General features: G+C 45.0%; 1 long non-coding RNA gene across 3 annotated transcripts in view; it reads right to left on the reverse strand.

Annotated features, from left to right (window-relative positions):
- Positions 1 to 15207, reverse strand: part of LOC118151167 (uncharacterized) — a 59161-nt gene extending 43954 nt beyond the window's left edge. The window contains exons 1-4 of one of the 3 annotated variants that reach the window (XR_004739301.3): positions 13908 to 15207; positions 10313 to 10503; positions 9881 to 10199; positions 6127 to 8735 (exon numbers count right to left, since the gene is read on the reverse strand). This is a non-coding gene — a long non-coding RNA (uncharacterized LOC118151167). Of the gene's footprint in view, positions 1 to 6126; positions 8736 to 8761; positions 10200 to 10312; positions 10504 to 13907 lie in introns of those variants that run through there. The other 2 variants (XR_013532505.1, XR_004739299.3) reach the window with 2 other exon arrangements.
- Positions 15208 to 15512: the final 305 nt, after the last annotated feature.

Consider the following 15512-nt stretch of genomic DNA (forward strand, 5'->3'; position numbering starts at 1 on the left):
GTTGGTGACTAGCTACTGCACTCCAGCTGGGGCAATGTAGTAAGACCTCGTCTCTAAAACAAAACAAATTACACTTAAGTGCTATTGCTTAATTTTTAACTGTCAGTCTTTACTTGAATGCTTTGGATAAGACATTCTGGGGCTTTTAAATATTGGTCAAAAACCAGTTGTTTTGGAAAATTATTTTAAATTGAGCATATTTATTTATTTTGGATAAATCAAGAAAATTTCAAATTTGTCATTATATTAATCTTTTTGAAAGAGAACAACTTAGGTAAAATAAATATATAATGCTCTACTTGTTCATTCTCTGTTGAAAAGAAGATATATTTCATATGTCCAAATAAATGTTTCTCCACAATCACTTTTTCTGAAAAAAAAAAAAAAAAAAAAAAAAAAAAAAATCTTCGGCCAAAATGGAAAATTACATGGCTGTAAGAAAAGTGACAAGTGAAAGTTTAAACATCATCCAGTCTGTGGCCAGATCCACATATTACATTCACAGTTTCAACTTTGAACTGTATCCATGTGTGAGATTTAGAATCTCAGTAGTGGACTCTGTTTATGTATGACGGTGACGATCCTAATTGTTGGCTAAATGAATTTATGAGAGACACAGGCTCACTGTTTCCTGGGCCCTGTCAGGTAACTCTCTGTACACCCCAAGGGCTTTATAAAATACATGTGAGTATCATAATCTTCTGTGACATTTTTACGATTAGTAGGCCAAAGACCTTAATTATTTCCCTAAGCCTAGCTGTTAGAGTCAAAATTTCTTTTATTGGCCGGGTCCATGTAACAAAGCCATTATTATGACTACTGCCTGGGCCTAGGTATAGGTCACAACCCCACCTGTGAGCAGAATCAGAGAGATAAGTCACATCACCTGAATGCTGGGCCACGGAAATGTCAATATCTCTCTGTGAACAGGACTCACACAGGAAAGTCACATCACCCCTGTGCTAGGCTCAGTGATAGGTCACAATGCCCACTGTAGGCAAAACTCAGTCAAAAGAGTCACATCAGCTGGGCACGGTGGCTCACGCCTGTAATCCCGGCACTTTGGGAGGCTGAGGTGGACGGATCACGAGGTCAAGAGATCGAGACCATCCTGGTGAATATGGTGAAACCCAGTCTCTACCGAAGATACAAAAATTAGCTGGGCATGGTGGCACGCACCTGTAGTCCCAGCTACTCAGGAAGCTGAGGTGAAAGGATCACTTGAACCTGGTAAGCAGAGGTTTCAGTGAGCCGAGACTGTGCCACTGCACTCCAGCCTGGTGACAGAGCAAGACTCCTTCTCAAAAAAAAAAAAAAAAAAAAAAAAGAGTCACATCATCTAGGTGCTGGGCCCAGCAATCTGTTGCATTTCCCGCTGTTCACAGGCACCAGTCATAAGAGCAGAGTCATACCACCTGGGTAATATGCCCAGATTTCTGTTATTGGAGGCATGGCACAGGCAGGAAAGTAGAGTCTCATCAATGAGGTGACAGGTTCAGAGGCACATTACGATCCCCACCCAGGCAGGACAGCAGCATCACCTAGGTGTTTAAGCCAGGTAGAGGTCACAATCCCAACTGTTGGTGGGGCTCTTGTAAGGGAGCAAAGTCAACCAGGTGCTGAGAAACTATTATATGTCAAAGTCACACCTTCAGGAATGAGATTCACAGTCTCACATATTTCCTAGCTCAAGTTAGGAAAAGACAACACCTTCTGTGAATTGTGTTAAAGTACACAAATCACAATCTCAATGGTAGATGGAATTCATACATGAACGCTCTAACCTCATTGGCAAACACTGTCTAATTAGGGAAGTCGCTGCCTAACTGGTGTGCTGAGTTTTGATATAAAAGTCACCATTCTCCTTGTGAACTGGATTCATGTATGAGAGTCACAATGTCAACTTTCAGCTAGTCTAGGTGTGATATTCAGAATCTCAACAATTGGCTCCGTCCATATAGGAGATGACATTCCTCACTGTATGTTATGCGTGCATAGAAGGGTCACAATGTCACCTGCGCATTGAGTCTTTATAAGACACACTCAGGGCCACTTAAGGGCTTCACATGGCCTACATGACAATAAAACCTGCTCTGAGAACTTCATGATGATTTAAACAGATAATCCTACATGTTGCCCCAGGTTCAGGCATGAGAGTCAACACCAGTCCTATTTGCTGGGTACAGGTATGAGAGTCATCAGTGTGCCTGTAAGCTGGGTCCTGAAATGAGGCACCATCCCATTTGTGTACGGATGCAGATATGACAGTCGCAACTCTACCCGTGAACTGTTTCTGTGAGTGAGATCCAGGACCTCATGAGTGGAGTCTCTTCACATTTAATCCTAACTGTGGGCTGTGTGTGCATGTAAGAGTCACAATTGAGATTCTGAGCTGCGCCCAGTTTTAGCACTTGCTGTACAACCTTAGGGCATTATACAATATGCATGAGTTGTAATTCTCTGAGGTTTCTGTAAAAGTGGAAAGCCCAGCATCTTATCTGTTGCTGGAAGCCTAGATGCAAGAGTCAATATCTCTTCTATAAGCTGGAACCAGGCATGGGAGACACTGAAGTGTTAATAGCTGGGTCCAAAAATGAGTCACCTTCCAACCTGTTGCCAGATGTGATGACAGTCCCAATTCTAACTGTGGACTGTTTGCACACGTGAGATTCAGAACCTCAGCTGTGGGCTTTGTCCGTGTGTGAGAATAATCATCACAAATGTTGGGTAGTGTGCCTATGAGAGGCAAAATTATGCCTCTGTAATGGACTCTGATAAGACCAAAGAATTTATACAAACTTCATGTGGGTCATAATCACCTGTAACCTTTATACAACGAGGAGATTCAGAACATTACTGATTGTCCTAAATAACTTTAGCTGTGAGAGTCCAAGTCTCTTCTTTTAGCTGGGCACTCATATGATAGTCATCATTATTCCTGTGACCTGAACCTAGGTATATGTAACAATCCTGCCTCTGGGCAGAACCAGGCAGGAGAGTTACATCACCTGAATACTGAGCCAAGGATGTATTAGCATCCCCTCTGTGTGTTGAGTGCTTGTAGGATATTCACATCACTATGGTGCTGGGACTAGTGATACGTCACAATGTCCCCTATGAGCAGAATCTAGGCTGAAGGATTACATCACCTGAGTGCTGGGCTCATCAATATATCAAAATCCCCTTTGGGAATGGGTGCCAGGCAAGAGAGGAAAATCACATCACCTGGAAATGAGACCAGAGGTATCTCACAGTCACACCTGTGAGAAGGGACTAGGCAGGAGGGCCACATTACCAATGTTATTGGCTTAGGTATGTGTCACAATCCAAACTGTGGGCTTTATTCAGGCAGTATATTCAAATCAGTCATGTTCTGCCTGGGAAAAATTATATGTCACATTCACACCTGTGGGAAGGTCCAGGAATGGAGTTGACATTCCTGCACATGTTCTGGGTCTAGGCATAAAAGTATGTACCTCATAAACTTTTACACACCTCATGGGTCCAAGTATGAAAGTCATGATTTCAACAGTAAATTGAATCCATTCATGAAAGCTTCAAGCTCAGACAACACACATTAGGAGAGTTAGAGCCTAACATATTTGCTAAATATCGATCAGAGATTCACCACCTGAAGGCTGGATCCACATATAAGAGTAATTATACCAACTTTGGACTGCCTTTGGGTGTGAAACTCAGAACTTCAACAGTGGGCTGTGTCCATGTGGGAGTGTGAACATTTTTACTGTTGTCAGTGAATGCAATGAGAGTCAAACCCTCAACACTGTACTGGGCCTTGTTCTTTGCACCATATCCTGCTTTTTATAATATGTTTGAGACTTGCAATCCACTCTATAGCCTTTGTGCCAATATAAACTCATGATCTTATCTGTTGCTCCAAGCCTAAGGATGAGATTCAACATCTATTCTATTGACTGGTTTAGATATAAGAGTCATTATCACACCTGTGAGCTTGGTCCAGCAATGAGTCACCCGTTTCCCCTATGGCCAGATCCATATGTGATAGCCAAAATTTCAACTGTGGACTTAGTCTGTGAGTGACATTCAGGGCCTATAACAGTGAGCTCTGTCCATGTGTGAGATTAAAACTTTTAACTGTTGGCTGTGTGCTGGGCCCTGTAATGACAGTCTCTTTACCATCAAAGGGCATTATATAATATGCATAAGCTTTGTAATACTTTGTGATCTTTTCAAAAGCAGAAGACTGAGGACACAATACATTGCTGTCAGCCAGCTAGAAGAGTAAAAAATCTCTTCTATTGGTTGTGTCCATGTAGGATAATTATCATTATGCCTATGAACTGGACCCAGGAATATGTGACAATATCACCTCTTGACAGGGATCAGTAATAAAAGCCACATCACCTGAATGCTGAGCCAAAAATATGTCAGTATCCATTCTAAGAGGAGATCCCTGGCAGCAAAGTCATATCACCTGACTCCTGAGCCTACTGATATGTCAGTGATGTGTCAGAGCCAGGGACAAAGGATCAAATTACCAGCGTGCTGGGTATAGCAATATGTCACAGATTAACCTGTGGACAGAGCCCAAGAAAAAAAGAGAAGAGTCATATGCCCTAAGTGATGGGTGCAGAGATATTTCACAATGCCCTTTGAGGAAGGGCTCAGGCAGAAGAGTTACATCACCTAGAAAATATGGCCCAGGTATATTTCATAATTCCAAATATAGCCATTGCTTAGACAGGAGAGCCACATCACCTGGGTGCTTGTTCATTGATTTGTCACACTCCCTTCTGTAGTAATAGTCCAGGCAAAAAAATAAAAGAACACAACATACTTGGTGCTGGGCCCAGTAATACATCACAATTCCCCAGGTAAGCAGGCCAAGGCAAGAGAGGAGATTCATAGCAACTAAGTGATGGGCCCAGGGATATGTCAGAATTCCAAATGGGGGTATGGCCTAGGCAGGAGAGGAGAGTCACATCACCTAGGTGATGGAACCAGTTATATGTCACAATGCCCCTTGGGGGCTGAGTGCAGTCCCGAAAGGAGAGTCACCTCACCTAGACGATGGGCGTATAAATATTTCAATATCTCCTCTGAGAGCACAGCCCATGCAGGAGAGTCATATCATCTATGTGCTTGGCCTAGGCATAGGTCATAATCCCGTGTTTAGACAAAACCAGCGGAAGTCAACACCTTTTGTGAGTTCTGTCCAAGAACATGAGTCACAAAGTCAACAACGGACTGTATCTGTGCATGAGAGCTAAAACCTCATCTGAAAACAGTGTTCTAATAGAGGAGACACAGCCTCACTAGGTGTTTAATCTTGAACCCAAAGTCAGCATCTTACCTGTGGTCTGCAGCCATGTATGAGGGTCACATTTCTAACTTTAAATTGCTCCAGGTGTGAGATTCAGAAACTCAGCAATGGGCTGTTCCCATGTAGGTGGATGATTATCCTTACTGTTAGCTGAGTGTGCAGATAAGAGTCATAATTTCATTTGTGTGAAATAAAACTCTCTTTACTACCTGAGGGCATTGTATGATATGCTCAAGTGTTGTAGGGCTCTGTGACTTTTGTACAAGTAGGAAACCCAGGACATTACCTGTTGTCCTAAGCCTAGTTACTAAGGCAAACTTCTATTTTATTGGCTAGGTCCAGCTATTAGAGTCATTACTAGACCTGTAAGCTGGGTCCAGAAATGAGCCACCACCCCACCTGTGGCCAGATTTGCATATAACAATCACAATTCCAACTGTGGACTTCATCTGCATGTGAGATTCAGGAGCTCACCAGTGTGCTCTGCCCATGTATAAGGGTGGCAATTCTAATTTTCAGCAGGGTGTGCTTATGAGAGTCAGAATATCACCTGTGTTCTGCTTCGTATTATAAAGCTCTGTACCATTCAAAGACTTCATAATGTGTGTGTTTGTGTGTGTGTGTGGTGTGTGTGTGTGCGTGTGTGTGTGTGTGTGTGTGTGTCAGAATCTTCTGTAACTTTTTACAAGTAAGAGACTCAGGACCTTACCCTTCTCCCTAAATCTATCTATGAGAGCCAAAATCTCTTCTATTGGGTAGTTCCATATCTGAGAGACATCATGATGCCTTGTGCTAGGCCTAGGCAGAGGTCACAATCCTACCTGTGGGTAAACAGAAGGCAAGACAGTCACATCACCTGCGTGATGGGTCAGAGATATATCCCAATCCCGCCTGTTGACAGGTCCAAAAAAAGGAGTTATATCACCTGGGTGCTAGGCTCGGTGATATGTCATAATGCCCAGTGTAGGAGGGCACAAGCAGGAGAGTCACATCACCTGGGTGCTTGGCTTATAGTATGTCACAGTCCCATATGTAGGGAGGGCACAGGCAGCATAAGTGAGTTGCATTACCTAGATGATGGGTTCCACTGTATGTGACAATTGTTTTTGGTTAGTAGGGTGTAGTCAATAGAGGAGGGTCATATCACACACTAGCGGGTCAGTGATATGTCAAAATCCCCAATGGAGGCAGGTCATAGGCAGGAAAGTAGAGTCACATCACTTCAGTGATGGGCCCAGAGACATGTCACAATGTCTCCTGTGGGCAGAGCCCAGGCAGGAGAGTCACATCACCCAAGGGCTTGGCCCAGGTATATTTCAGAATCTCAACTACCAATTGTTGGTTAGGCTTCCACAAGAGGGTAAAATCATATACTTTCAATGAGTGAAAGTATATGTCACTATTACACCTGCAGGAAGGTCTAAGAATGGGATTCATAATCTCACACACTTCCAGGCTTCAGGTATGAGAGTCACAACCTTCTGTGATTTGTACCCAAGTACATGAGACAGAATCGTAATGGTGTACAAGATCCATAAATAAGAGCCTCAACTGCACCTGTGAACAGTGTCCTAGTAGGGCAGCCATATTCTCAACAATTGTACTAAATCTGGGTTTGATAGCTACCATCCTTACCTGCAGACCAGATCCACAAATGAGAGTCACAATTCCCCATTCCAACTTCCTTCAGATGTGAAATTCAGGACCTCAGCAGTGGACGGTGTTTATGTAAAAGGGCACCAATCCTTACGGTTGGCTGAGTGTACATACAAGCATAACAATCTCACCTTTGTGCTGGGCCCTGTTATTACACTCTTTGCACCGCAGAAACGTTAATAGGTTATTTGTGAGAGTTGCAATCCGCTGGGAGGATTTTGTGGTGGTATAATTGCATGATATTACCCATTGCCTTAAGCCCAGGCACAAGAGTCAATATTTCTCCTATTGGCTGGGTCCAGGTATGAAAGCCTCACCTTGCCTGTAAGCTGGGTTCATAAACAAGTCTCCATCTTATTCGTGGCTGAGTCTACATATAATAAGCAAAATTCCAACTGTAGACTGTGCCTACAAATGAGATTCAAGATCTCATCAGTGAGGTGTGTCCATGTGTGAAGGTGACAATTCTGTCAGCTGGGTGTGCATAGGAGAGTAATAATCTCATCTCTGTGTTGGGTTCTGTTATGACACTCCCTGTACAACCCAAGCATTTCATGTGATATCTGTGAGTGTCATGATCTTCTCCAAATTTTGTACACATAAAAGGCCCTGGACTTACCCGCTGTTCTAGGCTGAGCTACGAGAGTAAATATCTCTCTTCTTGTCTTGTTCCAAGCATGAGAGTCATTGCCTTACCTGTGTTTTGGGCCCAGATATGTGTTACAATTTGAACTCTTGGCAGGACCCAGGAAGAAGGGCCACATCACCTAAGTGCTGAGTCCAGCAGTGTGTTAAAAATCCTTTCTCAGAGGAGGGCCTCACCCTATCAGAAATGTCACATCACCTAACTGACTGGCCCAGGGAGATGTAGCAATCCTGTCTGCACGTATGCTAGGCTCACACATGAGAGTGAAATCACTCACATGTTAGGCAAGGTATGTGTCTCAATCAAACCTTTGGGAAAATCCAAAAGTGAGATTCACAATCCAGCACACGTCTCAGCTCCAGGTATGAAAGTCAACATCTCCTGTGAGTTTAGCTCAAATACATGCGTCACGGTCTTAACAGTGGACTTGATTTGTATATGAGAGCCCAGTCAACCTACACGGTGTGTCTTGGTAGAAAAATCACAGCCTAACAGGTGTGCTTCATCCTGGTCTGAGGACCACCATTCAACATGTGGACTGTATTCACATATGAGAATCACAATTCTAAGTTTTGACTGTCTCCAGTTTGGAGATTCAGAGCGTCAAAAGTGGGCTGTGAACATGTGGAAAGGTGACAATCCTTATTGTCAGCTGGGTGTAAATATGAGGGTCACAATCACACCTGTGTGCTGGGTCCTGTTATGACACTCTCTGTAACACTGGAAGTTTTTATATAATTTGCATGACAGTTGCAGTCAGCTCTGAGACTTTAATTCTTACATGGACGCATGATCTGACCTGATTTTCCCATTTAGAGGCACAAGAGTCAACAGTTTTTAAGTGGCTAGGTCCAGGTATGAGAGTCATTACTGTGCCAGTGAACTGAGTGCAAACACACCTGTGAGCAGTGACAAGATAAGAGACTCACATCGCCGGGGTGCTGGGTCAGGAATATGTAACAATACCCACTGTGGAAAAAGTTTAGATAGGAGAGACACTTCATCATGGTGCCTGAGGTCAACAATATGTAAAATTTTCCCCTTAGGGTGGCAGGGCTCAGTCAGGAGTGTCACATCGTTCAGGTGCTTGGTCCAGACCTATGTCACAATGCCTCCCGTGGGCAGCACCTGGGCACAAGAAGAGAGTTACACCATCTGACGGATGGGCCCAGAAATATGTCACAATGTCTTCTGTGGGCAGGGCCCAGGTAGGAGGGTAACAGCTTGTGGGTCCAGGACCCAGGGATATGTACAATCCCCACTGGGGGCAGGGCCCAGGAAAAAGAGATGGGTCACATCACTAGGTGCTGGCCCAGTGATATATTACAATCCCCTTTGAAGACAGCACCAAGGCAGAAGAGTTACATCACTTAGGTGCTTGTGCCAAGTATATGTTACAATTCTGTCTGTGGGATTCTCCCAAGCTAAAGGGGCAAATCACTAGGAAAATGCATAGGTGAAAATCACACCTGTGGGTGTGGACCAAAAGACATGTTACATCACCTGGATGCCAAACTAGGGATATGTCAATTTTTTTTTTTCTTCCCCCGTTGGCAGGGCCTATGCAGAAGAGTAACATCACCTTGATGCTGGGCTTGGTGATATGTCACAATTACCCTTGTAGGCTGGCCTAGGTGAAAAGGAGAGTACATAACCTAGATATTGAGCCCAGGAATACATCACAGTTCTCCCTGTCAGCAGAGCCCGGTCAGGAGACTTACAGCACTTGGGTGCTGGGCTTACAAATATGTCACATTGCCCTCTGTTGGCAGATCCCAGACAGGAGAGTCACATTACCTGAGTGTTGGGGCCAGCGATGTGTCACAATTACCCATGTGGTCAGGGCCCAGGCAAAAAAAAAAACAGTCACATCACCTTGGTGCTAAGCCTATCGATATGTCACAAGTCCCACTGTAAGCAGGACCCGTGTAGGAAAGGAAAATAGCATCCCCTAGGTGCTGAGTTCAGTGTGATATCACCATCCTTTTGAGAGCAGGGCCTAGACATCAAGTTATATCTCCTGGGTTCTTGGCCCAGCCGTATGTCACAATTTTATTTGTGAACTGGGTCAAGTCTGGAGAGTCAAATCGCTCACATGTTGGACAAAGGTATATTTCACAATGACACTTGTGGAAAGGACAAGTGATAAGAGTCACCATCCCACACATGTCTTGGCTCCAGTTACAGGAGTCATCATTGTGTCTATGATTTGGTCCTGGGTAAATGACACAATACCACCTGTGGGCAGAGAGAGGAGAGTAAAGGTGCATCACCTGGTTGCTGGCCCAGGGACATGTCACAATCCTTCTTCTGAATAGAACCCTGGCTGAAGAGTCACATCACCTGGACGCTGGGTCCAGTGATACCTCAAAATCCCCTTGGAAGGCAGAGCTCAGGCAGGAGAGGAGACTCACTTCACCTAGGTGATTGGCCTAGGTATATGTCACAATGGCCTCAACATGGCAACAGGGTATCATCACCTTGGTGCTGGACCCAGCAATGGGTCACAATCTCCTCAGCAGAAAGGGACCAACCAAGCAAGGAGAATCACATCACCTAGGTGCTGGGCTAAGTGATATGTTACAATACTTCCTGTAGGAAGAATCAGGAAGGAGAGTCACATTCCTGGGTATAGTACTTAGCCAGTTATACATCATAATGTACTGAAAGTGCAGGGTCAAGGCAGTAGAAGAAAGTCACATCACCTATTTGATAGACCCAGAGAAAGTCACAGTGTCCTTTATAGGCAGGGCTCAGGCAGAGTAGACTCATGTCACCTCAGTGGATGCTGATTCCAGTAATATGTAAAAATTCCCTTGGTAGACAGCCCAGGAAGGAGCTTCGCATTACTTAGGTGATGTCCAGGTCTATGTCACATTTTATCTGTGGGTTGGGCCTAGGAAAGAGAGTCAAATCGCTCAGGTTCTGGATAAAGGTATATGTCTCCATCAAACAATTTGGAATGTACAGGAATGAGATTCACAGACCCACACAAGCTCCAGACTTAGGTGTGACAGGCAACTCCTATTGTGAGCTGGGTTCAAGTACAGGAGTCGCAGTCTCAACAATGGGTGAGGTCTGTGCATAAGAACCCCAATCCCACCTGCAGATTGTGTTCCAGTAGGGGAGTCACAGCCTCACAGGTCTGCTGACTCATGGTTCAAGAGTCACCAAGCCACCTGTAGACCAGTTCTGCATATGAGAGTAACAATTCCAACTTGCAACTGTTCTTATGTGTGAGACTTAGTAACTCATTAGTAGGCTGTGTTGTGTGTAAGAATAGAGATTATGTCAGCTGAGTCTGCCTACGAGTGTCACAATCTCACCTGTTAGTTGGGCTTTGTTATAAAACTTTCTGTATCACTCTAGAGCTTTATACAATAGGCCTGAGTTTTGCAAACTTTATAAAATTAGGAGGTCCAGGATGTTACCCGTTGCCCTAAGCCTGGCCATGAGAGTCAAAATATCTCCTGCTGGCTGTGGCTAGATATGAGAGTCATCGATTTTTCCTGTGTGCTGGGCCTAGCTATGTATCACAGTTTCACCTGTGAGCAGAGGTAAGACAGAAGTAACATCACCTGGGTGCTAGGCCCAGTGAAATGTCACAATGCCCACTGCAGGCAGGGGACAGGCAGGAGTCACATCATCTGAATACTTGGTTCCCTGTTAGCAGGGCCAAAAAAGAAAGAAGAAAGAAGAGTCATATTACACAGCTGACTGGCTCAGAGATTTGTCACAATCTTCACTGGGGACAGGGCACAGGAAGAAAAGGAGAGTCATGTTACCTAGATGATGAGTCCAGCCAAATATCACAATCTTTCCTGTAAGCAGGGCCCAGGCAGAAGCACTGCATCACCTATGGACTCACCCCAAGTATATGTCACAATCCCAATGGCAGACTGGACCCAGGCAGGAAAGTAAAATTAGTAACATGCTAGACAAAAGTATATGTCAAAATTGCACCTGCAGGAAGATCCTGGAATAAAATCTCTAATCCTGCACGTGTCCCAGCTTCAGATATGGGACTCAACACCTCCTGTGAGCAGCATCTGTGCATGCAACTCGCAATCTCAACAGTGGACAGGATCCATACATGACAGCCTCAGCTCCACCTGAACACAGTGTTTTGGTAGCACAGTCGCAGCCTATCAGGAGTGCTGAAGTTTTGTCCAGGAGTTATTATTTTACTTGTCAATCAAATCCATGTATCAGAATCACCATTCCAACTTTTGACTGCCACCAGGAATGAGATTCAGAACCTCAGGAGTGGGCTGTCTTCATGTGTGAGGGTAACCGTCCTAGCTGTTGGCTGAGTGTGCTATGAGAGTCACAATCTCACGTGTGTCCTGGCCTGTTACAACATCTCTGTACCACCCCAGGGCTTTATAGGATATGCATGAGTTCCCTAATTTTCTGTGACTTCTCTACTAGCAGGATAAACAGAAGTGTATCTGTTGTTATAAGCCTAACTGCAAGAGTAAAAATCTCTCTTGTTGGCTGGGTTCCCATATGAGAGTTACCATTATGCCTGGGAGCTGAGCCTAAGTATATGTGACCATCCCACCGGTGGGCAGGAGGCAGGAAGGTGAGTCACATCATCTTGGTTCTGGACCAGGGCTATGTCTTGTCTCCACGTCCACTGTAGGCAGAACACAGGCAGGTGAGTAGCATCACGTGGGTGCTTGGCCCATTGATATGTCTGAATCTTTTCTGTGGGCAAGGCCCAAGCAGGAAGAGAGAGTTACATCACCTGGGTGCTGGGCCCAGCAGTTTGTCACAGTCCCCCGTGTAAGCAGAGCCCAGTCAGGAGGAAAGAGTTCTATCATCTAGATAATGGGCCCAGTGATATGTCACAATTCCCACTTGGGGCACAGCAAAAAGAGAAAGGGAGAGTCACATTACCCACATGAAAGGCCCAAAAATATGTTACAATGCTGCCTGTGGATATGTCCCAGGAAGAAAAGGTAAACTTCATTCCTAATTGATTATCCCAGAGGTATGTCATAATCCCCCTTATGGGCAGGGCTCAAGAAAGACAGTCATATCACCTAAGTGCTTGGTCCAGGTATATGTCACAGTCCTAACCACCCTGGGGGTGGTTCTGGAATGAGATTCACACTCCCGTACACATTCCAGCTGCACATATGAGTCCACTCTTTCTGTAAGTTGAGTTCGAGTCTGTGACTCAATGCTGGACCGGATCCGTGCATGAGAGCTTCAACTCTACCTGTGAGCAGTGTCCTGGCAATCTTGAATCTTGGGCCCTGTTATGACACTCTCTGTACCACTTGGAAGCTTCATACAGTATGCGTGAGAGTCGCAGTCTGCTCTGAGACTTTCATGCTGATATAGACCCAATATCTTGGCCTAGGTATGAGAGCCAATATCTCTCCTATTGGCTAGGTACAGGGTCATCAGGGTGCCCGTAAGCTTGGTCTGGAAATGAGTAACCGTCCCATCTGTGCCTGGATTTACGTATGATAGTCACAATTCCAACTGTGGACTGCATATGCATTTGAGATTCAGGACCTCAACAGTGGGCTCTGTCTACGTGTGAGGGTGACAATGTTAATTATCAGCTGTGTGTTCCTATACAATCACAATTTTACTTGTGAGCTTGTCTTCATTATTATATTCTCTGTATTACCCAAGGGATTCATATGATATGTATAAGTATCTTAATCCTATTTGACCTTTTTACCAGCAAGAGACTTAGAACTTTACCCATTGCCTTAGCCTAGGTCAGAGTCAAAATCTTTCCTATTAGTTTGGTCCATGTATGGTAGCCATTATAAGTTGAGCTGCGCCTAAGTATACGTCACCCGTGGGCAGGAACCAGGCAAGAGTCAAATCACATTAATGCTGGGTCAGGAAAATGTCAATAACTTCTATGTGGGCAGGACCCTGACAGTAAAATCGAATAACCTGTGTGCAGGCCTCAGCAGTATGTCACAATTCTTTCTGTGGACACGGCCAACGCAAAAGAGGAGGGTCGCATCACGTAGTTAATGGCCTCAGAAATATGTCACAATGCCCTCTGTAAGCAGGCCCCAGGCAGAAGAGCCATATCGCCTGGGTTTGTGACTCAGTGATATGGTAAAATTCATCCAAGAGGATGAACCTAGGCAGGAGAAGAGAGTCACATCACCTAGGGAACTGGCCCAAAGAAATGTCATAATGACACGAGGTATGAGAGTAAACTCCTGCTGTGGGTCGGGTCCAACTGTGCAAATGGACCCAATCCCGTTGGCTGGCAATGGGTGAGAAAGAAGAGCATAGTCACATTACTGAGGACATTACCTGTTTTTTCTAAGCTTGTCTAGGAGGTCAAAATCTCCTTCATTGGCTGGGTTCATGTGTGAGAGTCATCAGCATACCCGTAAGTTGTGATTAGTTAAATGTCACAATCCCACCTGTGGGCCTGCACCAGGCAGTAGAGTCACATCACATGGGTGTCAGGTCTAAAACATATCATGATTTCTTCTGCTAGCAGGGTTCTTAAAGGAGAGTCACATCATCTGGATGCTAGGCCCAGTGATGCCTCACAATGCCCACTGTAGGCAAGGCCCAGGCAGCAAGGGAGACTGTGCCTGGGTGCTGGGCTCAGGGATACATCACAATACCAAATAGCGGCAAGGCCCAGGGAGGAGAGGAGCGTCATGTAACCAAGATGATGGACCAGTGATATATCACAATCCCCACAGGTGGCAGGGCCAGGGCTGGAAAGTCCACATCACCTAGGTGATGAGCCAACTGATATGCCCAATGTGCCCTGCGGGCAGGGCCCAGGCAGATATATCACATGATCTAGTTTCCTGGCTCAGATAGATGGCACAACAGCAACAATTCACTGGGCCCAGGCAAGAGAGTAAAATCAATCAGGTGGCTAGACAGAATTATACGTAACAATCAAACTTGCAAAGCGGTCCAGGGATGAGATCCATAATCCCGCATATTTCCTGGCTCCAGGAAAGTAAAAGTCAACACCTCAAGTGAGTTGCCTCCACGTCCTCAGATTACAATCCCAGCGGTGGACAGGATCCACGCATGAGAGTGCCACTGCTTTTGTGAATAGCGTGGCAGTAAGTAATCACAGCATCAAAGGTGTGATGAATTTTGTTTTGAGATTCACCACCCTACCTTGGGTTCAGTTTCACATATGAGACTCGCAATGTAAACTTTTGAATGCCTCAGGGTGTGAGATTCAGAACCTCAAAAGTGGGCGGAGCACATATGGGAGGGTGACAATTCTAATTGTCAGCTGCATGTGCTTATGAGAGTCACCATCTCATCTGTGTGCTGGGCCTGTCATGACACTATGTCACTCAGGGGCTTTATACTGCATGCATGAGTGTCATAATCTTCTGTGACTTTTCTACAAGTCGGAGACACAGGACCTTACCCGTTGTCCTAAGCCTATCTATAAGAGTCCAAATCTCTTCTATTACTGAGTCCATGTGCAAGAGTAATTATTATACCTGTGAGCTGGGCTTAGGTATATGGTAAAATCTCACCTGTTGGCAGGGACCAGGCAGGAGAGCCACATCACCTGGGCTCTGGGCAAAGGATATGCCAACATCCATCTTTTCAGCAGGGCCCTGGCAGGAAAGTCACATAACTGGGTGCTGTGCTTAATGATACATCACAATGACCCATGTGGGCAGTGTCCAGACAAAAGAGAATAGTCACATCACCTAAATGGTGGGCCCAGAGATATGTTACAGTGCCCTCTGTGGGCAGGGCTTTAGCTGGGGAGTCACATCATTTGGGTGCAGGGCCCAGCAATATGTAAGAATCTTTCCTGGAAGCAGGACCCAGGTAGGAGAGGAGATTCATGTTATTGAATCTTATTGGCTCATAGATATATCACATATATTCTCCCTTTAAGCAGGGTCCAACTTATTG

This window comes from Callithrix jacchus, chromosome 2 (genome assembly GCF_049354715.1).
Source record: "Callithrix jacchus isolate 240 chromosome 2, calJac240_pri, whole genome shotgun sequence".
NCBI lineage: Eukaryota > Metazoa > Chordata > Mammalia > Primates > Cebidae > Callithrix > Callithrix jacchus.